Below are 24,307 nucleotides of genomic sequence, written 5' to 3' on the forward strand. Positions count from 1 at the left end.
GTCAACATTTTACAAACTTCTTTATATGAGCAGAATGCTTATGGACCACTAAATTTAGCCATGGACTCCAAATAAGAACCCCAGTGAACTCCTTAAGGACTAGGTCTTAATTCCTTTTGACTCCCAAATATCCAGGACAATGTCTGACAAATGTTAGGGGCTTGATAGAGATTTATTAGTTGAATACGTGTATATGATTCTTTTTTCCTGGCTTCATGCCAGTCACTTTACTTAAGCTGTGATTTGATGTATCGATGCTATCTTTAGGGCATAACACCAAGAATGCTGACATAACAGGAAAAATTTTAAATTAAAAGGATTAGTTAGGCATTCACGACTTAGGTTGCTTATTTTCATTCCAGGTCATAGCATCCTTATCCTCTGCTAATCCCCATGTTTTCACAAATGCAGAATTGTGATTGCATGTTGTAGTGAAAAAATAATAAATAGGATACTGACATTTTACAAAAATATGTATTTTCTCCTAGCAAGGTTATTTTGAGAATAAAAATATATTTTATATGGGACAGAGTTACTACAAAGATTATAGGCAAGATTTTCTAGTGCCAAACCCGTGTAAGGGGCTAATATTTTTAAAAAGCCAAGAATAACATAATTAGAATTTCTTCTCAGGCAGTTTAAGGTTTTGATATGAGCAGGTTGATGGGAGGATGGGTTTTTAAAATGGTATGTTGAAGACAAGGAAGGATAGATTTCAGAGCTATTATTAGTGCAGAGTTAAGCAACACATGATGTTGCTTTCCTCTGCTTAGGATCCTTTCTTTAGAGGTAGTCCATTTTAAAAAGACTTCCAAGATTAGGTAAATTTAATTTAAAAATAATTCTTGTGGTTGCAATTTAATTCAATATCTACTATGTACAAATAACTTTGCTAAAAATTGCACATGCATTCTTCCCTGTGGTAAGCAGAATAATGGTCCCAAAGACGACCATGCCTCAAAGGGGAATTAAGATTGCAAACCAGCTGATGTTAAAATAGATATATTATCTTGGATTATCCAGATGGGCCCAATGAAATCACAAAAGTGCTTAAAAGTGAAAGAAGGAGGCAGAAGAAGAGAATCAAAGGGAGATATGACTATGGAATTAGGTCAGAGTGATGTGCTGTAAGGACTCAAACCACAATTTCTGGCTTTAAAAATAGAGGAAAGGGGATCATGATCAAAGGATATGGGGACATTCTGGAAGCTGGAAAAGGTATGGAAATGGACTATCCACCAGAGACTTCAAAGGAAAACACTGCTCTGCCAATATCTCAATTTTCACTGGGAGAGACTTACATTAGACATCTAACCTATAGAATTACAAGATAAATATGTGTTGTTTCAAGCCACTGTTTGTGGGAATTTGTTATGGCAGCAAACAACAACCTAATAGACACGTTCATAAACACACACATGCTCAAAAATAAAAACGTACTTTCTTATCCATCTAGAATAGGGTTTCCTGAGCTTGGCAGTATTGACATTTTGGAACATAAAGTGTGTGTGTGGTGGAGGGAAAGAAAGATTTTGTATCCTATGAAATGTTTAGGAGCATCCCTGACTGCTATAGATTGAATATTTGTTCCCCGCCTCCCTCCCCAACAATTCCTATGTCAAAACCTAATCATCAAAGTTATAGCATTAAGAGGTGGGGCTTTGGGAAAGTGCTTAGGTTACGGGACAGAGCCCTCAAGAATGAGATTAGTGTTCTTATAAAAAAACAAACAAACAAACACAAAAAAAAAAACCAAAGAGATTCCTTCCCCTCTCCACCATGTGAAGTTACAATGAAGAGACGGCATCTAAGGAGTGAGCTCTCACCAGACACCAAATCTGCCATGGTTATGCTTTTTGAGTTCCTAGCCTACAGAACTATAAGAAGGGAATATTTGCCATTTCTCAACTGCCCAGTTTTTAATATTTTCTGTTGGCAACCTGAATAGACCTACTGCAGTAGCTTCAACACTTTAGATACTGACACCCCAAAGTATCTCTAGTTATTGCCAAATGTCTGCTGGAGTAATGATCACCCTAGGTTGAAAACCACTGAACTAATAGAAGAGATAAACACAGGCTTTAATTCTTCACTGTGGGGCAGGTTGTAACAACGTCCATGGAAGAATAGATGGTATCTCTGACTGGCCTACCCTTAGTGATTACGGCAAGAGCTGGCATGTCATTGGGGTAAAATATTTAGTAAGTGATAGAATGAATGAGTGGAGTCCCTTAGAGATACAAGCTAGCCAATAACCAGCCAAAATTCTTCTGATATGTTTCTTATTCAGCAATGATTTGGGCTATATCTCCTTTTGAAACTAGTTAAAATGAGTGTTCTCCTAAGTAGTCTACTGTGGCATAAGCATCAGATTGAGCTCAGGTGATACCCAGCTCTGAAAGTTGTAAAATGTATGAAGTTGGTTTTAAGGATCACCATCTCTTAAAGACTCAATTTCATTTTCCAAGAAGTAAAAAAAAATAATAATTATCCCACCTTTCTGAATGTCTGTGAAGTTTTTAAAAGATAATTAGGTATATAAGAAAGTTCTCAAAGTGTTTGAATCAGAGTGGGTATTCAAAATATTTGATCTTCTTTTTCCAATGAGCTAATAATTTACAGATAGGTCCTTTCCTTTTTTTTTTTTAATTAGGATATAATTTAGATTGTTCTCATTGACTTCAAGTGATTTTTATTTAAGAATCAGACAAGGAAGCTAATCTGTAAAATATTAGTAAGATTAATTACTCTTCCTTCCTGTGGAGAAAATCCATGTGGAAAGATATAATAAATTTATACCAATGTCAGGGTTTAAAGCTGCCATAATTGGAAAAACTTCTAGATTCAGGAAAAAAAGAAAAACTAATTACTACCGAATATTAAAGAAAAGGCCACTGTCATTTTTGCCTATTTGATCTCAAAGCCATTCTTGGTAACTCTTTTGCTGTTTTGTATCATGGGATTAGCTGTCACCCACAGGCGTGTTCCCAGGCTTCTGTGTGTTCTGGTTTCTGGCAGGATTCACTCAGTGGGAGACCCTGGCTGTGAGGGAGCAGTGAGGTTGTGTCACCCTCTCTCCTTGCCACAGGCCTTTCTCCTCGTTGGCTCCAGCTTCCTTTGCACAGCCCATCCCAGGCAGTCCCCTGCTGCGGTTCCAGCTTCTGAGGAGCAGTCCACCTCTGGGATCTGGAAATGACACCCACTTGTAGGAGTGTCAGTGGCTTCTTGTTGCCAGTCTCTGAATTGCCTCATCTTCATATGCGTTGGCTTCTTAGTCCTTCATCACCTGTGTTAAAAAAAACCCTTGTATTCAACCCCCTTTATTTGAAATACTTAGATTGCTTTCTATTTTCCAGACTGAATTCTGACTGATATAGATCTTTTTCCTAAAATTTCAAGTGTTTTCTACTTGTAAGTACTCTCAAGAAGTATGTTTTAAACTGTCTTTGGTATAGGTAACCATTTCATATAATGATAATTACCTCTTTACATTTAGGGAAAAATATGTATATATATGTAACTCATTCCTGAGTATAAAAACCAAATTCAAAAACAAATTTTAGGAGTTCCCGTCATGGCACAGCAGAAGCAAATCTGACTAGGAACCATGAGGTGGCAGGTTTGATACCTGGCCTTGCTCAGTGAGTTAAGGATCCTGTGTTGCCGTGAGCTGTGGAGTAGGTCACAGACACAGCTCGGATCTGGTATTGCTGTGGCTCTGGCATAGGCCGGTGGCTACAGCTCCAATTGGACCCCTAGCCTGGGAACCTCCATATGCCGAGTGTGCAGCCCTAAAAAGACAAAAAAAAAAAAATTAAATTAATTACACATATATTGGGATCTCAGATTTACTAAACTAATTATCAGAAAGTAAGATAAATTAGGGAGAAAAGATAAAAGTATGCATAATTATTAAATGCTGGCATTTATGTGAGCCTTGGGCTTCTCTTTATTAGCTTTTTGGGTGCAATTATCATTAACATTTCAGTTGCATCTTTAATGAATATTAGAGCTACAAATACACAATGGCATGAGTGGAAGCGGCAGTCTTTTATTATCCACACAGACTGCAACTTTAAGAAAAATAACCTGAAGATTCAGGACCTGTAGAGCTGTGGTTGTACATTTATTTACCCTGGGAGCTATGTGCTGTCCAGCAATATTCTGGGCCTTGATCTCTGTGCCTTGTAAGAAAACTAATGAAAAGCAGTTTGGGACTGTGCCCCAGTAAACTAGTTACCTGACTTTGGACTCTAATGCAAGTCTAATGCAACCAAGGCACATCTTTAAGCTTTTGCCTTGGGCTAAGCATTGTTCTAGGTGTTAGGAAAAGAAAACAAATATCCACAAATGAGAATTAGATTTTCCCTTCAAGGAACTTACAAACCAGGGCAATACTGACATGAGGCAAATGAGTGCCTTAAAATTAGATAGGAGCTAGGACAGATGTGTATGCAGACACATATAAAAGAAATAGTCCTCTTTTTGTGGCAGGTCACAGCCAACTTTTGAAGTGAAGCAGTGGGTGGGGAGAGGGGCTTGGGGTTTGATTTTAAGGCAGGATGTAATGGTGAGCTGTAGAAAACTGCTTGGAAGTTACTCTTAGTATGCGTAATAAATCATTCGGAGCTAAATGAGAAGCTGCTTCAAGGCCCAACAAGTGCTGAAGAAGCAGTTAGAAGTCTTGTTCCATAAAGTGGAATGAGGGTTGGCGGATGGGCAATTTGAAAACAGGACCAGCTCTTCAGATTAGGGGAATGGCTCCATTAGAGACTTGCCATAAGACATCCTTTAGAAGCGCTGCTGACAAAGAAATGCTTAAATGTGCAGCGCCTGAGAGATCAAGATGCTGTTGGAGGTTGTTTGAGCATGTGAGAAGCAATAGGACTCTTGGGGAGCAGCTGTAGGAGGCTGTAATTGCTGGGCTCAACTGCTGACTGGAGCCATTCATTGCTGAGAGGAGCAGCTGCCGTGAGTTTAAGCAGGGAGCCCTGGGGAGCCACGGTTGGAGCTTCCTCAGATTAAGAACCTGCCACTGGAAGCAGCAGTTATGAGAGTCATCATATGGAAACTTTAGAGTTATCCATCCAGCTCCACCATCTCAGTGATCAATCGATCTGTCTGTCTGTCTATCTATCTATCTATCTGTCTATCACAGGAAAGAGAGCAGAGGGTGGGGAGAAGTGATGAGAGATTGACAAGATTGACAAAAGAGGTTTGAGATTTTTAGATCATAAGTTTTTTTTCAATTGCTGCCACAGGCTTTCTTGGCTGATATGGTATGACTTTTGTTCTTATTGGTTTGATTATGAAGGAACAGTTTTACCCTAAAGAGTAGCTGTTATACTGGCAAAAACAAAGCAATATAACTTTAAATCAAGGGATTCTTTTACCTTAGAATCCATGAGAGCATGTGTAAAATTTGGTACTTTTTGATAAATTTCCCTGGGAAGAGTGACTATCATTTTTATCTTATTATCAAAGTTCCTAACACTAAAATAGGTCAAGATTTTTTTGCATTAAGAATACAGAAAAAAAAAAAAATTCAACCAGTGGAGAAGATGGCAATATCTATCCACAACTTATCCATGAAAGGCACTGTTGTTTAGCTGATGAATTTTTGCAATCATTATGTTGAACACTATCTTGCATTACTATTAGGCTGCCTTCTTGAAATGTGTGGGATAATATACCTAGGGGCATTAGTGATTGAATTTCATCTTTTTGGACCAATGTAAGCTCAGTAAAAAGGGTGAAATGGAAGCAGAATAACAAAGTTTTTAAATTTATAATTTGGAAGGAAAAAAATTCTGGTGTAGGACTTAAGAAAGAAAATCCAGTTGGAAAAATCAAGATGGTCCACACTTGAATGAGGCTCTGAGAACTAGTGTGATTACTGTGGGAGTGGAAGAAGGGTGTGGAGGTGGGGATGTTTACCTTGTGAATGCAAACACCTTGACCTCTGAGTTATGTCTGGTAATATTTTTGTTTTGTTACAAATTTATTATGTTGCTGATTTCTATCAAAATCTCTCCATTTAGAAAAACTCCATGTGGATTGAGCCACATGGTAGCCAGTTCCCCTGGCGTTAATAGATACTTCATTGCTGTGGGTTTTAATCGATAAACTTGACCTTCAGTCTTTACCTGTTACACAGTCTCTTCTCAGCAAACAATGAAATGAAGTGAAGTGAGTCAGGCTTTGAGTATATTAGTGAATTGGGGTTTGAGTGACCAAGAATGAAATGTCATAATAACAACACGAGGGAGAAAATGCAATTTTTTTTTAGGTTTGGCACCCCATACTGTCTTTAAAAAGAACATTTTTAACAGAATGTCTATGTGTATTTTTCAAAGTAACATAAATCTCCCCTCAAAGTGCCTGACCTAAAGAGTCCTGGAAATTGTTACTCTAAGTCTGCTCTGGACGAATAAAAATTGCTCTCAAGGTATTTATTTAGCTAATGAAGACACCTTGCAGAGCATTTGAACAATTATTTGAAGGCAGAAAACTTTCCACAGCTCATCCATCTCTCATGGAGAGTTGTCGGCTTTGCATACCTTGGAGTGTTTTTTTCCCATCTCCAAAGGAGACACTGCCCCACTTTCTGAGACTTGGCATGTGGTTGGGATTACTGCGAGGCTTTTGAGCTTGCAGTTCACACACCCCACTTGTCTTTGACAGTATGATATGTTCCTCTTTTAACTTTGCAGTACACAGCAGTGAGTTCTCCCTTAAAGGCAAACTAACTGCATCTGTGCTTTCTGAAGTGTGGTTTGTTATCCATTTTGGGTGCCGCCAAAATATATGACTTACTTTTTGCATTTGCATGCAGTTGAAAAATTGGTGTGGCCTTATCAAGATCAAAAGGAGGGAATGTATGAATCCCTGGATCTTTTGAATTCACAGGAAATTCTTAAGGCTTACTTAAGGCTTAAAATATGACATTAGTCATAGGGGAAGAGCTGTATATTTCAGAAGCAAAATGGTCCCCTGTTTTTTTCCTTCAAGATAAGTGCAGGGATTAGACTTCTAGTCCATCACCTTCTAAAAGAATAGGAGTTATTTGTTACTTATTATTAAAATGTTATATTACCATTCAAAGGTAACTAAACATACCAGTTTGATTTAATGTGATTCATAATTTTTCAGTTCTCTTCTTGTCTGACTGCAGTACTTAACATTCTGTATCGCCACCATAAAGTGATATTTATGAGTAGCCTTCAGGCCCAAATGCTGTGCTGTGCACTTTGCCAAGTGGCCACAGTCCTCTCTGACTATGACAAGAAACCAAGAACACTGCCTCTACTAGAGACATAGAAGGGCACACACATACAACATGACCACCAAGAAGAAAATGTTACACCAACCTCCAACTTTCTCTGTTTCCCGGACTGCTATTGTCAATCAAATAATCAACAATTGTCCATCACACATAAATCTCCATGAAACATCTTTGCTTGAGCTCAGAGTGAAAACATTGCATGTGGCTGAAAAAAAACCCTAGATATATCATTTAGAATAGTCTATCTAATGAAAGAACTGTGTATTCGGGATTGAAACATTTCTGGGTTTTGATATTTTGACCTGATGATTCACACATAGTCTTTACATTTTCAATGTCTCATGGTGAATGAGTACTTTTAAGGATGGCCAGACCGCCTTGAATTTTGCCACCAAACTGACTATTGTTTATTATCCTGATAGTTAATAAAGAATATAAGGCACTTTGTTTCTAATGAGACACTGTACTTGTCACCTTATACTTTATTTGATTTTAAAAATTACAAAATCAATAAAGACTTATGAGAACATCGAAGAGTATAAAACAGGCTTCTAAAAAAATAAATGATTAGGAGTTCCCGTCGTGGCTCAGTGGTTAACGAATCCGATTAGGAACAATGAGGTTGCGGGTTTGATCCCTGGCCTCGCTCAGTGGGTTAAGATCTGGCATTGCCATGAGTTGTGGTGTAGGTCACAGACGTGGCTCACATCCTGCGTTGCTGTGGCTGTGGTGCAGGCCGGTGGCTACAGCTGCAATTAGACCCCTAGCCTGGGAACCTCCATATGCCGCAGGAGAGCCCTAGAAAAGGCAAAAAAAGACAAAAAAAAAAAAAAAAAACTTTTTTTAAAAATGATTAGAGTTTGAAGCTCTTTCTCTAGGAAGCAGTATGGTGAAAATGGCAAGCAGAATCCTCATGACCCACTGACCCCAGTGCAACAACCTCTCTGCCCCATCTCTTCTTTGTCTACCCTTACCCTTGGGAGGGCTGACTAGTTTGCTGTCCCATTAAATCACCTTGTGTTTCATTCCTCCATATTTTTTTTCTTTCTTGAACCTTCTTTCTTCCTCTAATTAGAATTAATCACTCCTTCTCTGAGTCCTCTTTCACCCTTTCCACCCTTCCGTCATAGCCAATTATTGGTTAACCTATTTGTGTTTCTGGCTAAAATGTAAACCACATGAGGACAGGTAATGTGTTTTATTGATAGTTCTCAATAAATATTTTCATAATTATGTTATACCATCATAACTGGTATGAATCAGCAAATAGAATCATGCTTCATAGAAGAAATGGCTTCTCCAGGATTGTGAAGGCATTCTCTGGGGTTACACGGTGAAAAGAAGTGAATGTTAGACTCAGATGCCCTGAACCTGGATCTTGGGTCTGCCAATTAGTATCTGTGTGAATTCAGGAGGGAAATACCTAATCCCTAGATTTCTTTCAGAATTAAAGGATGAAATTTGGAGAGTTACCATTGTGGCTCAGTGGGTTAAGAACCCTATTTAGTGTCTGTGAGGATACAGGTTTGATCCCTGGCCTCCTTCAGTAGGTTAAGGATCCAGCGGTGTCGCAAGCTGTGGCATAGATCACAGATGTAGCTTGGATCTCACGTTGCTGTGGCTGTGGTGTAGGCCTGCAGCTGCAGGCTCCAGCTCTGATTCGACCCCTAGTCTGGGAACTTCCGTATGCTGCAGGTGTAGCTATAAAAAGAAAAAAAAAAAAAAAAAAAAAAAAAAGATGAAATGTGTTAAATTCTGGACACAGAATCAGTATTCAATAAACTATTGTAAATCACTGTTTTGACCATTTGTAACGAAATTCTTTTAAGAAATTTTTTTGTGCATTTGTGGTCAGTTGAAAAGATGAGTGGTTCATTTCAGCTCCTCGGTTTCTCCTCATTTTGTTCTCAAACTTCTTATTTAATACATATATGAACAGCATTATAATTATTAGTTTGCTGTTTCTCTAACTTCCTGTTTTCCTATTGCTTTTTATTTTGGAGGGGGGATGACAGCACAACATAGAAAATTACATGTGCCAAGCTATTTTTCACATTTGCAATGACAAAAAGGCTTCTTGTCAAACCTAAGTGTGTTAAAATGCCACCCAGCCACGTTGTTTATTAGAACTAATGAGACTCTTGCCAACCTTTTTATTTTAGACCAATCATCTCCCAGCCTGACAGACAAAACAATTAGGAAAATAGATTTCATTGTGTGGCCTCTAAGTTTCATAACGACAGACTAATTATAGACCATATTGTTGGAAAAACTTTTGGTGTCAGCTAAAGGAAAGGAAAATACTTTAACAGCAGCCAAGAAGACTTTATATACAAAATGGTAAGCATCACCAATAGCCAAAATAACACAAGTCCAAATAAATCCATCAATTAAAATAGATAGCAATAGGCACTGATTTCATGGTACAGTGGTGTCAGCAAGGGTCCCTACGTGAAGCTGCTCAAACAAGAGACACAATTATTTCCTTACTTTTTTGATATTGTAACACAAGTGAGAAACAAAGAGAGAGAGTGATAGTGAAAGAGAGGAAGACAGAGACTATATTGGCTCTGGTTGCCAACTCCTCCCTCCCATACGAAGGCCATGCAAAGGAAGAACCACATCCTGAGGGAGAACAGTATCTTTCCATGGGACTGGATACTCCTGTACTGTAGTGCTTGGATGCTTGTATAAGATCATGGGGAGAATAAACTAACAGTTGTAAATTTCCATTGGAAAGATGGAAGGGGCTTACATTTGATGATGAATGAGGATAAAACACCAGCTGATTGCACCAAACATAAAACTCTTAGGAAAAGTGGGATGAGCAGATGAATGATGACAATTTAGAGCATCTGATTTTTACTGCCTCATCCTGTACCATATCATCAGCAGATGTCCCATAGTCTTGAGAAGTTATAAGGACAAGGTGTGGCGGAGACATAGTATAGTGTTTTACAAGCACATATTTACTTATGTGTAATGATCCTGAACCTCTGTAGATTCATTATTTCATGAATTTCCAAAAGTTCTGATTAATGGGGAGGAACTATATACTTGTTTCTGCTTGCTTGATTTAGTTTCTTTTTTGTTAGTCATCAGATTTCCTTATGAATATTATTTTTATATTTTCATGTCTCCTGAGAGTCAGCCTACAGAGATGTCATGAATGTCAGCATACTCTGGAGATTTAGGAGCAAGCAATATTTTTAGTTAATGTATCCATTCACAGCAACAAGGTTGTGCCTCATTTACCTCTTCTATGAAATATAGGTGGAAGGAAATACGGGGGAAAGAAAAACAAGAGATTAAGTGGACCATGCATTAATGTAACAATCTCCTAAACCATGATTGTTGAAGTAAAGGATGAATGAAGTCTGTCTGTGCTGAGACTGAACCTAGGGTCTGGTCTTCAGAGTTGCTCTGCCAGTGTTTTCTTATACGACACAGATAGTGTGGTGTGAGTTGGTTCAGAAAGGGTTAGTTCTTACTCAGGTTTGGTGTCTCAGAATCATATCTTAGGTTGACCATAAACTGTGCTCTCAAAAGCCAGAAATATCTCATAATCTTCTCATATTGTTGAAACTAGAATGTCTGTTTTAAATTTAGCATTTGCTATGTTAATGGGAGAGGATGCTGGTATTGGATTAACTCTTCTACCACGGAAGGATTAGAACATTCTGGGGAAAATATCCTTTGTCTTGCATACACCGAACAGTATGCTTATTGCTCAGTGGTTTTTGAGGGAGTTGTTGTTGATGTTCCTCCTTTTCTTCAGAAGAAACAACTTTGTAGTACTAGTTGCAACCATGTGTTAATGATTGTAAAATAATGAAATTCAGGAATGGCAGTTCTGTTTTTTTTTTTTTTTCCATTTGTGTATATGTGTCATCCATTCCTTCATTATAAAAGATTAGAAAGTGCTGAAAAACTAGAAAGAAAATAATTGGAAATTAAATCAGCATAAAACAAAGAGAAAAAATTCTAATCAGCTGATAAAGCCATGTCATTTGGCATTGGGGCTTCTTTCAATTTGAAATATTATTCATTTCTTCAAAATCTCTAGGATTGAGAAATCCAAAAGTAATAACAGCATGGGGATATCATGCAAAAAAGTATGAGTTAGAAGGGACATCATGCAGGCTTCTCTTCTTGTCTGTTGTAAACATGAGTGGAAAATGTAATGCAGAAAAGGATTGATTCTATATTTTACTAAATATATGAGAAGCTAGAAGTATATGAATTTAGAGTATGGAGTGCACTTTTAATATAATTCGATTTATATAAGGATTTCTTCCAGAGAATTGTACTGCATCGTGTGTATCAAACAATTATAACCAGTGCTAATATGCAGAGAAAATAGAAATTATTTTAAAAAGTAAAAGTGGAAATTATTACAAAGTATATGAAGATATATAATAGTAAATATATGTACCTATATGAATATTTATGTGTATGCATGTGCATGTATAAATATGTTGGAGGGAATATGGAAAACTGCATCAATTACAAAAATGTATTCTTTGAAACAATAGTTCTAATTTTTTTCTATAATAAAAAGTATTCAAGTTAAGTTTAAAACCTGTGAATACTATACTCCTCTCTAAAACATGCATAGTAAATGTACATAAGATTCTCTAAAAGCAATTTTTATTGTAGCAGAACAATGACCTCCAAAGATGTCTGTGTCTTAATCCTGGAACCTGTGAACATGTTACAATTCACAGGAGAGTTAAGTTTGCAGATGGAATTAAGGTTCTTTACAGCTGAATTTAAAATAGAAAGATTATCCTAAGAATTATCTGAGTAGGCCCAGTGCAATCACAAGGACCCATATAACTGAAGAGAAAGATTAAAAAAGAGATCATAAAATCATGATGTGAGAAAGACTAGGACCTGGCTTTGAATTCCAAGGAAGAGGCCATGAGCCAAGGAATAAGTGTAGATTCTAGAAGCTGAAAAAGACAAGGAAATGCATTCACTGCTAGAGCTGAAATGCCTATACCTTGATTTTAGTCTTAAGCCCAATTTTGGAGTTTTAACCTAAAGAAATATAAGGTAATAAGTCATAAAGTTTCTGGTAACTTGTTTTAGCAGACACAGGCAACTGAAATACTAGCTATGGCTATTTTAATTATTACTATATACAAGATATCATGCTAAATGATTAATACCCATTACATTATATTCAATCAACCCCAAAGGCAATAAAATGTTATAATTATTCCTATTTTATGATCAAGAAAATTGGGGGAGGGGAGCTAACGTGGGTTAGGCAAACTACACAAAATAAAACAAATAGGAAAATATAAGAGCTAAGGTTCAAATTAACATAATTTACGCTTGAAATTTATTATTCAATTCAGCTTTTCCCAAACTTGCTTGACCCTAAAACATTTCATGTCTCTCCTAATGAACATGTTTATTTTGGAAAATGTTTGTATAGTAGAAAAAGGCTGTACTTCAGAGACAAATATCCTGATTCCAACTTTGTGACTAAATACTCATATAACCTGGGCTAAGAAATCTTAGACTTCTTGGCCTCAATTTCTTCAGGTATTGAAGTCCCCCAAATAGTGCCTGTTATGGAGTTTTGAGTCCATTATTTAGCTTTACTCATGTCTATGTTTAAAAGAGTTTTGTGCCATTATTTACAACCATTCCTTGAGGACCAATAAATAGGTATTAATATTCCTATTTTATAAATAAAAATTTGAATGCAAGGAAGTTGAATTGCTTGCTGCAGATCAAAAAGATAGTAAGTAGCAGAGCCAGGTCTTAAATGGTTATCATCTGCCTCTTGATCAGAACTTTCTGCTGTATTCCATTTAGTCATATTTTAGTAAACATTGCAATACAAAATTCTTATAAAATGCTTAATTTTCTATATCAATCTAAGCTCCGATGAAATTAATATATTCCCAGTCAACATATACTTTAATCAAAAACATGTAATTGACTAACATGGTATTTTCTTAGTTTTCTTTTGTAAAATGACTGATGTATTTACGTCTGGAGAAGAATTTCAGTAAAAGGTTACCAATAGAATGATATTGCTCTTACTGGGGTGATGTTAAACTTGGATTTTTGTTTTCTTTTGTTGTTTATTTTTATTTTTTATTTTTTATCTATTTATTTGTTTATTTGTCTTTTTGCTATTTCTTGGGCCGCTCCTGCAGCATATGGAGGTTCCCAGGCTAGGGGTTGAATCGGACCTGTAGCCACCGGCCTACACCAGAGCCACAGCAACGGGATCCGAGCCGCGTCTGCAACCTACACCACAGCTCATGGCAACGCCAGATCCGTAACCCACTGAGCAAGGACAGGGACCGAACCCGCAACCTCATGGTTCCTAGTCAGATTCATTAACCACTGTGCCACGACGGGAACTCCGATTTTTTATTTTTTAAAAATTAAAATATAGTTGATTTAAAATGTTTCTTCAATTTCTATTATACAGCAAAGTGACCCAATCATCAATCACAAACAGTTCCCTGTGCTGTACAGCAAGGCCCCATTGCCCATCTATTGCACATATAACAGTTTGCATCCAAAAACCCCAAACTGCCCTTCCATCCCATTCCCTCCTACCTCCCTCCTCCTCCCTGGGAACCACAAGTCTGCTCTCTTTGGCTATGATCTGTTTCTGTTTTGTAGATGGGATCATCTCTGCCATATTTTAGATTTCACAAATAAGTGATATCATGTGATATTTGTCTTTTTCTTTCTGGCTTACTTAGTTTGAGAATCTCTAGTTCCATCCATATTGCTGAAAATGGCATTAGTTTATCTTTTTTATGGCTAAGTAGTATTCCATTGCATATGTGTAGCACATCTTCTTAATCCATTTGTCTGTCAATGGACGTTTAGGTTGTTTCTATCTCTTGGTGATTGTGAATAGTGCTGTGATGAACATAAGGTTGTATGTATCTTTTTCAGTGAAATTTTTGTCCAGATAGATGCCCAAGGGTGGGATTGCTGGATCATATGGTAGTTCTATATTTAGTTTTTGAGGTACCTCTGTACTGTTTTCAATAGTGCTTGTACCAATTTAAGAAATAAAAGGAATCCAAATTGGAAAAGGAGTAAAACTATCACTGTTTGCAGATGACATGATACTATAACTAGAAAACCCTAAAGACAGTACCAGAAAACTGTTAGAAAACTGCATCAGTGAATTTGGCAAAGTTATAGGCTATAAAATTAATACGCAAAAATCAGTTTCATTTCTATATACTAACAATGAATGATCAGAAAGATAAACCAGAGAAACCATCCCATTTGCCATTGCATGATAAAGAATAAAATACCTAGAAAGAAACCTATCTAAAGAGATGAAAGATCTATACTCTGAAAACTATAAGATGCTGATGAAAGAAATTGAAGACAACACAAACAGATGGGAAGATATACTATTCTCTTGGATTGGAAGAATCGATATTGTCAAAATGACTATACTACCCAGGGCAATCTACAGATTCAGTGCAATTCCTATCAAATTGCCAAAGACATTCTTCGCAGAACTCGAACAGAATATTTTAAAATTTGCATGTAAATACAAGAGACCCTGAGTAGCCAAAGCAATATTGAAAAAGAAAAATGAAAATGGAGGAATCAAGCTTCCTGGCTTCAGACAACACTACAAAGCTACAGTGTTCAAAAGAATATGGTACTGGCATAAAAACAGACATATAGATCAATGGAACAGTATAGAAAGCCAGAAATAAATGCAAGCATGGTCAACTAATCTATGACAAAGGAGGCAAGGAGGCAAGAACATACAGTAGAGGAAAGATAGTCCCTTCAATAAATGGTGCTGGGAAAACTGGAAAGCTACATGTAAAAGAATGAAAATAGAATACTATCTAACACCACACACAAAAATAAACTCAAAACGGATAAAAGACCTAAATATAAAGCCACATGCTATAAAACTCCTAGAAGAAAACAGGCAGAATGCTCTTTGACATAAATCACAGCAACATCTTGTTTGATCCACCTCCTAGAATAATGACAATAAAGACACAAATAAACCAACATGACCTAATTAAACTCAAAAGCCTTGCACAGCAAAGGAAACCATTAAAAAGTGAAAGACATTCCACAGAATGGGAGAAAATCTGTGCAAACGATGTAATAGACAGGGCCTAATATCCAAAATATACAAATGACTCATACAACTCAACAACAAAAAAACAAACATCTCTATTGAAAAATGGGCAGAAGACCTAAATAGACAATTCTCTGAAGAAGACATGGATGGCCAACAGGCATGTGAAAAAACGCTCAACCTCACTAATTATTAGAGAAATGAATATCAAAACTACAATGAGGTCACACCTCACACCAATCATAATGGCCATCATTAACAAGCAAATAAATAACAAATACTGGTGAGGATATGGAGAAAAACAGTACCCTCCTAGTCTTAGATTTTTTTAAAGCACTACAGGTAGTTCTGGCTAAAAGGCAGGGCTCTCAAATAGCATTAGATGTGGTTATTTAACCTCCTCTAGAAGCTTATGATTTTGCCAGATAAACTGAATGTAACTTTGAATGTAATTCTGTGCATTAATTGACTAGAATGGTAGGCAGAGCTGTAAAACAGAAATAGAATGAATTTCCAAGTTAAATTACCTGGACTCCAACTCTCACTCTACCACAATTAGCATTGTTACGTTTAACAGACAATTTCAAGTTATATAATCAATCAGGGTCAGTTTAATCATCTGTAAAATGAGGATAATCAGGTCTGTCTTTGACCATTCCTGGCACTTAATAGGTATCTAAGCATTTCATTTCATTATCCCTTTACCTCTAAAACCAGTTTGGACTAAGAGCCTTTCCAAAGTTTTCTAATATTTAAATGTTCATACTTCAATTTTAATTGTTTGCTTATTTATCCACTGGATTCTAAGTGTCTTAAAGGTTGAAACGATGTCTGTATTTAAAATTTATCATCAGTATCTAGCATGTGGCAGGGACTCCAATAGATGCTTGTTAAATATTTGTTGAATAAATGAGGATCTTCACTGAATATTACTTGACTGGCTTATAAGGTCTCCTTTTGTGTAGTTTAAAAATCAATGATCAAAGAGAAAATTTATTTAAAGATACAAAATACACTGTCCTATTCCATCTGTTGATTTTAGTTTTATTTTTTCCCATTTTTTCCATAAACCTCTAATCATGTAATAGACTTGATTGGATCTAACATATTTAAATAATTCTCTATACTTTTTATAGTCTATGCATAACTATAATTGATGACTGATTAAACATATTTAATATTTCTGATGTAATATTTTCTATTTATGGTTAATAAATCTTTCAAACACCTCCTCAATATTAATATATTGATTCAGTATTTATAATGTTTGTGAAGTCTAATTTATTTTCCCCATCTGGCCTACAGAAACTTACATTTGGAAGTAACAAGATAAATCTTATACAGATTTGTATAAAGTGGAACAACATAAATATTCAAAAGACTTCCAAAATCGCATAAAAACCCCTTTCCAGTTAAAACTGACAATTTTTTTACTCTCAAATTGTGGATACTTGCGTGGTATGTCAGTTCTGTTTGTAAAATTAACTTACTAGCGCCAGCCACTGTTATCATCTTATCCTAGCTCAGAACAAAGAAAGCAAGATGGAAGAAATTTCTTTTGAATTTAGAAGTTGTTTGGTGAGATTAACCAGACAATAACAAGGCAATAACATACAACAAACACAAGTGACATTAAAAAGCTATGTTTTATGTTGCAACAGAAGAAAGGGTGGGGGAAAAATGTAATTGTAATGTATACATGTAAGGATAACCTGACCCCCTTGCTGTACAATGGGAAAATAAAAAAAATTATAAAAAAAAAAAGCTATGTTTTACTCCAAGGTATATATCTTTGAAGAAATGTATAATTGAATTTTCAGAATTATGTCCACCTTCTCCACACTCTTTCATTTCCAGTCCTATTTCATCTGATTTGTGGAATACTTTATGAAAGAAAAACCACCAGCCGTTTCAAATAAACTCCTGCCTATATGCCTCCTATATGGCAACATGAAGCAATGCCCTCTCTAAAGCATTCTCTCTGTAAATTGATCCTTGCATCTTTCATCCTTAGGATTGTGCCTACAGAGCACTGTAGCAAAGACTTAATTGTTACAAAAACCTCACAAGGAATCCAAAGGGAATTCTCCAAGCATCCCAGCAGCAAGAGTCCTTAAACATCAATTAATATTATTGGGAGTTCTGTGTTTAAAAACCTGAGTGTTTTTAAATGATTTGCCCTTTGTCAATGTTGTTAAACTTGACTATTTTAAGAATATGTATGTATTTATGAAATAAGGAAAGATAAGCTAGCTCATTTCTTAGATTTAAGAAAAGAAAGGCAATAGAAATAGTCCAAAAAGTCTTTGGTGTCTACTTTGGTAATAACAAATAACACATATATTAGTTTGGAATGGAGAGAAGTAATAATTTAGATGTTGCTCTGAAGGACTGATAACTGTGACAATTTATTACACTGATTTAAAATAGTAGACTTTGTACATGGATGAGGTTTTGAAATTAACTGTCTTAGTTTATAGATAAGGGTGCGTAGACCCATTGGAGTTGAATGATTTGTGAAGCTCAGAGAGACAGTAACAGAAGAGTCAAGTAGACCTAAGTTTAAAGCTGTTTCTTTCCTAGTTGGAGGACTTCTCAGAACTTCCTTTCTTCAACCGTTCGAGGTGAGTTGTCTACCTTCTGTGGATGTAAGCCTCTAAGGCACTTAAACATCCATCTGGGTTCCTACCACACATGAAGTGTTCAATGCTTTAGTTCTTTTTCCCTTTCTGCTTTACTCTTTGTCTGGAATTCTTTTGATGATAGCGCATTTGCTAGAATTGGTTCAGTGTTTCAGTTAAACATGGTCATAATTCAGACTTGTAATTGGGGTTAAATTCTTTGAAATGTTTGCATTAAAATTAGGATGAAAGCTATGCTGGAAAAGATTCAAAAACATGTTGTATAGAAGAGACTCAGTGACTATTTCATAGGGAATTAACTGGTGCCTTTTTCAGATTTTCTCTATGATAATTTTCCATCTGTTCCAAATCAATTATCTGATGTTTCTAGCAATAGTTCATTCAGTTTTTTTGGTCAGTTATATTACCACATTAAATTAGAGTCAATAAGTGCCCTAGAGTTTCTATGCAACTACTACGAAGTTGCAGTAATGGAAACAGAGACCAGACCTAGGAATTACTTTTAAATATTTATGAAAGTGTTCTTTTTGGACCATGTGTTTAATCTGCATTGAATTAGAAATAGTAAATTCTCTTGTACATAGTAATCATTACTTTCAGTTTAAACTTTTTCAAATAAAATCAAATACAGATAAAGAGTTAAAGGACTGAATGTGACAGAGCCAAAACAAAATAATTTATCTATGATTTTTTTGTCTAGAGCTAAATGGAGTTAGCTAATAGGCCAGTAGCAGTTGTGATTAAATCAAGAAAATCTTAGAGGTGAAAATAAAGGGATATTCTTTCTGATTTCCAACTGACTTCCTATAAAGATTGCCTTTACTAATTGTTTCTCAAGGCTAGCTAAGAGGTATAGCTTAGAGACAAGGGTTATGTTTAGCACTAGAAACACCTCAAATCCAAGTTATTAGAATGCAAAGTATAGGAGTTCCCGTTGTGGCTCTGTGGTTAACGAATCCGACTAGGAACCATGAGGTTGCGGGTTTGATCCCTGGCCTCGCTCAGTGGGTTAAGGATCTGGCATTGCCGTGAGCTGTGGTGTAGGTTGCAGACACGGCTCAGATCTGACATTGCTGTGGCTCTGGCATAGGCCGGCAGTACACCTCCAATTGGATCCCTAGCCTGGGAACCTCCATATGCCATGGAAGCGGCCCAAGAAATGGCAAAAAGACAAAAAAAAAAAAAAAAAAAAAAAGAATGCAAAGTATATACTTCACCTTATGTCATATTTTGTTTATTTTTTTTAATTTTGGCAAAGTGAAAGTTTTAATAGCCACATATTTTTATTGAGCCTCCAAAATGTCATTTTATTAAATTATAATTTAGTCCCTGTCCTATTTGCCTATGAAGATCATGTGTTAAACATCTTATCATATGTGGCTTCATTTATTTGAAAAGGATAGATGTATGTATATATACGGATGTACTGGATCCACTGATAATATATATATTATTAGCACATGAAGTTCTTCGGCTTAGCATATGAAGTTCCCAGGGTTGAATTGGAGCTACAGCTGTTGGCCTATACCACAACCATAGCAACACAGGATCCGAGTCATGTCTGCAACCTACACCACAGCTCAAGGTAATGCAGAATCCCTGACCCACTGAGCAAGGCCAGGGATCAAACCCGTATCCTCGTGGATACTAGTTGGCTTCGTTTCCACTGTGTCACAGCAAGAACTCTTAAATATATTCTTTTTGTTAGCTTTCTACTCTTCCTTGGTCAGGGAGACCATTCCAAACTATTATTAAATTCAGAAGCTAAATTTTACTTCATTTGCCCCATCCAAGACTGAAGGACTAATTAGTAACCAAGAAGTTTCATATGTTTAACTTTGATAAATAATAGTCATTATTTTGATTTTTATTGATTATATTTACATTGTTATAAGAATTAGATTCTACATAAGAAGAAAATTCCAAACACAAAGTGAATTTCCTTGGTATGAATAATATATGAATAAATAAAAACATTTATCTAAAAATGTAAGAGTAGATGGGGATTATATATTTAATTCGTTCAAAAATATTTAACAGGGAGTTCCTTAGTGATTCAGCGGTAATGAACCTGACTAGTATCCATGAGAATGAGGGTTCAATCCCTGGCCTTGCTTAGTGGGTTAGGGATCTGGTGTTGCCATGAGCTGTGGTATAGGTGGCAGATGCAGCTTGGATCCCATGTCGCTGGGGTATGGCAAAGGCTGGCAGCTACAGCTCTGATTTAACACCTAGCCTGGGAACTTCCATATGCCTCAGGTACGACCCTAAAAAGCAAAAAATAAAATAAAATAAAAATTTAACATAATATTATGATTTTAAAAAATGGAGTATACCTAAACATAACTTTTAAAGAAAGAAAAAATTAACCTTTTCTGTGTTTGCATACAGGTAAGTATTACAAGCTGAATTGAAAAATCTGATTCAAAGAATAATGTAATTAATGATACTTTGAGTTTTTCCAAATATCTCAACCAAAATATTGGATCAAATATCTTTACTCTTAAGACAGAGTTACATAATGAGAAAAAAATTAGACTATACAAAAATGCCCTGATTAAAAAGGAAAAATCCTTCACAATATTTTGAGAGCATTCTAATTATGCAAAGAATTAAGGTGGCTGCTTTAGCATTCATTCAAAGGCTGCTTTAGAGGTGGATTGAATTATTATATCTGTACTGGAAACTTTATGTAGCAAGGACTCCCATGCAAGCTGCCATCTTGGGTATGATATATTAGAATCCACACTGCTGATTTGGGGATCATAAAACCTTTTTCTTCTGTACAAATTATTTTATCAGTAGTAAACATTGCCAGACACCACTGACATCTGGATTTTAAGTTCTTTCTTGACACCAGACTAAGTGGGTAGATAGCAAATGAGTAGAAATTCTGTGAATTTGCTTGAAGAAGCACGCAATTGTATAAGGACTGGCTTATAAAAACTCTAGGTTAAATTGGTTCCCAGCCACATTTATGGAGCCAGACAGCACTCATTTTCTTTTTTCTTTTTTTTATTTTTTGAATTTTGAAGTGATTTATTACACAGCAGTAGGTAGCTAATATACTGTCCAATGGATACCATCTACCCATAAAGGAGCCCTTTATTATCCTAATAATGAAGAATCTCTCAGTCTTAGGGTTTAGTTAAACATAGTGCAGAACAATGTACAGTGTTCAGTTATTTGTGAAGAGGAATTTGAATACACATGCATAAATTCTAACAGGTAAGACACATACCGAAACCTGATAAAAGTTGATCAGATGTTACTTATTTTCTTAAGAGACTGCTAATCTTGCCAAGCCCTATATTGAAAAAGACAGAGAGATAAATCTTGAATGACAGTGTTCAAAAGTTTAAAGAATGTTGCTATTACATTAATTTTAAATTGCTTACTCTGACTTTTTGTCCCTACCATGGCAATTGTATTATTTTTCATTTAAGAATGATAGTGTTGTGTATTAACATAAAGCAAATTTAATTATTTTTTGGATATGATACCACAAACATCAAACAGTTCTGCCAGTTATACAGAATTGGCGCATAAAAGTTACTAATCATGGTGTTTGATAATGTACAATACTATTTCTTTGTCAGAAATCTAAATAAATTTTATTAAATAGTGTCTATTTGAAATCACATTATTAATAAACATGCCCAAGCCACCTCTTTTTCCCTTCATGTAATGCTGATAAATACAACTGTTCTCCTTAGCAATGGCATCACAAATGCTTTTGTTCCCTGAGGCACTGCTTTCCTGGATTTCACTTTGGCTAGATAAAAGGTAGACTAAATGATTTTAATATATAATACATAAGAGAGTGATGACATGGAGTTATCACTCTAAGTTTTTTTTTTTTTACAGAATAAAATACATATATTTAAACACAATTACATTCACACAGATTATTATATCATGGATCTTAAGAAACAGATTAAGTGACTCCCTCTGGAGAAGTGGAATAGAAAATATGCAGAGACAAATAGGAAATTTATTCTATACTTTATCCCATTTTGTGTGGCTTTCAACTTTACTATTTAGTATTATCTATTACATTTCAATTTTTCTTTAAAAATTAGCATTGTATTAAAATTGTGTATATTATGCAACTAAAATATATAAAGAAAGCCTTATATACCATTAAATATTTTATATAGCATAATAAAATAACTTAACTGGTAAGAATAACAAAAATAATACACCCTCTGAAAATAAGTAAAATATAAAATGCATAAATTGGTTAAAAAACAGTGTAATTATATAAATATGTACTCATAATTTGTTACATCTTATTGATTCTTCAATATAGGCATTATACCATTCTAGGTGATGTGATAAACAAGACATTATAGACCTTACATTGTACCATGGAGAGAAATGGTTATTAATAATACAATTGTAGAACTGTATTATTTAACTGTACAGTTGCATTATTTAATTATAATTATCATAAATTCTTTGATGGAGAGGAAGTCAGAATAAGATCTGAGAAGACTTCAGCATTCCAAGAATGATGTCATATGACCCCCTTCATGGTGGATTATGCACTTATTTACTATGAGAGATATTTCTTCTCCAGAGATTCCTTGTTTGTGTATCAGTTGTAGATTTTTGGTTTGCAGTTATTCTGAAGTTTTGATATGAGTCTATATGTATATGAGATTGTTTTAAGTTGTTTTTCTCCTAATTGCAAGTGCATCTCCAGTGTCCCGCATTTGTACCCACCTCTTCTCGTGATTTCTGATTTTGGTGGTATAATTGTACATGGATGATTTCGTATCTTTACTGTATATATACCTTTACTGGGGAGCCTTGTCATTTGTGGAATTTTGTTTGCTGTTGCTGTCTTTTCTTTTCTGCCTAGAGAAGTTCCTTTAGTATTTGTTGTAAGGCTGGTTTAGTGTTGCTGAATTCTCTCAGCTTTTACTTATCTGTGAGGGTTTTGATTTCTCCTTCAAATCTGAATGAGAGCCTTGCTGGGTAGAGTAATCTTGGTTGGAGGTTTTTTCCTATCATCACTGTTAAGTACATCATGCCACTCCCTTCTGGCCTGCAGAGTTCCTGCTGAAAAATCTGCTGATAACTTTATTGGGTTTCCCTTGTATGTTGCTTGTTTCTTTTCCCTAGCTGCTTTCAAGATTTTCTCTTTGCCTTTAATTTTGGTCAGTTTGATTAGTATGTATCTCAGTGTATTCCTCCTTGGGTTTATTTTATATGGTACTCATTGTGCTTCCTGGATTTGAGTGAGTGGTTCCTTTCCTATGTTAGGGAAGTTTTTGGCTATTATCTCTTGGAATATGTTTTCTGTCCCCTTCTCTCTCTCTTCTCCTTCTGGCACCCCTATAATACGGATGTTGGTGTGTTTCACGTTGTCCCAGAGTTCTCTGAGACTCTCTTCATTTATTATCAATCTTTCTTCTCTTTTCTGTTCTGCATCCATAATTTCCACTAATCTGTCCTCCACCTCACTTATTTGTTCTTCTGCCTCCTGTATTCTGCTGTTAGCTGCTTCTAGTGAATTTTTTATTTCAGTTATTGTCTTTTGCATCTCTTCTTGTTTAAGTTTTATATCTTGTATCTCTTTGGTCAGTGTTTCCTGTCAGTTATCCATCTTTGCCTCCCGTTTATTTCCAATGTCTTGCATCATCTTCAGCATCAACAGTCTAAAGTCTTTTTCCTGGAGGCTGAGAATCTCCTCATGGCTTAGCTGTTTTTCTGGGGTTTTCTTTTCTCCCTTATCTGAGTTATAGTTCTCTGTCTTTTCATTTTTATAGGTTTTTGGTGTGGTGACCTTTTTACAGATTTGTAGCCTCTCTTACTTCTAATGTCTGCCCTCCTTGTGGCTGAAGTCAGTATGGGGGCTTGCTGTAGACTTCCTGATGGGAGGGGCTGATGCCTGTCCCCTGGTAGGAGGAGCTGATTCTAATCCCTCTAGTGGGTGGGGCTTAGTCTCTGAATGGGATTAGAGGCAGCTGTGTGCCTGAGGAGTCTTTAGGTAGCCTGTTTACTGAGGGGTGGGGCTGTGATCCCACCTGGGTTGTTGTTTGCCCTGGGGTTTCTCAGCAGCTGGCTGACAGGTGGGGCCAGATTTTCCCAAAATGGCCACCTCCAGAGAAAGGCACTGCTGCTGAATATTCCCAAGAGCTTTGCTTTCAATGTCCTTCCCTCACAACAAGCCACGTTCACCCCTGTTTTCCCAGGATGTCCTCCAAGAACTGCGGTCAGGTTTGACCCAGATTCCTATGGAGACCTCACTCTGCCCTGGGA

The 24,307-nt window shown here is 36.1% G+C and overlaps 1 protein-coding gene across 2 annotated transcripts in view; it reads left to right on the forward strand.

Moving 5' to 3' along the window:
* Positions 1–24,307, forward strand: part of NEGR1 (neuronal growth regulator 1) — an 872,018-nt gene that overhangs the window by 347,003 nt on the left and 500,708 nt on the right. The window lies entirely within an intron of this gene.

This window comes from Sus scrofa, chromosome 6 (assembly GCF_000003025.6).
Source record: "Sus scrofa isolate TJ Tabasco breed Duroc chromosome 6, Sscrofa11.1, whole genome shotgun sequence".
NCBI lineage: Eukaryota > Metazoa > Chordata > Mammalia > Artiodactyla > Suidae > Sus > Sus scrofa.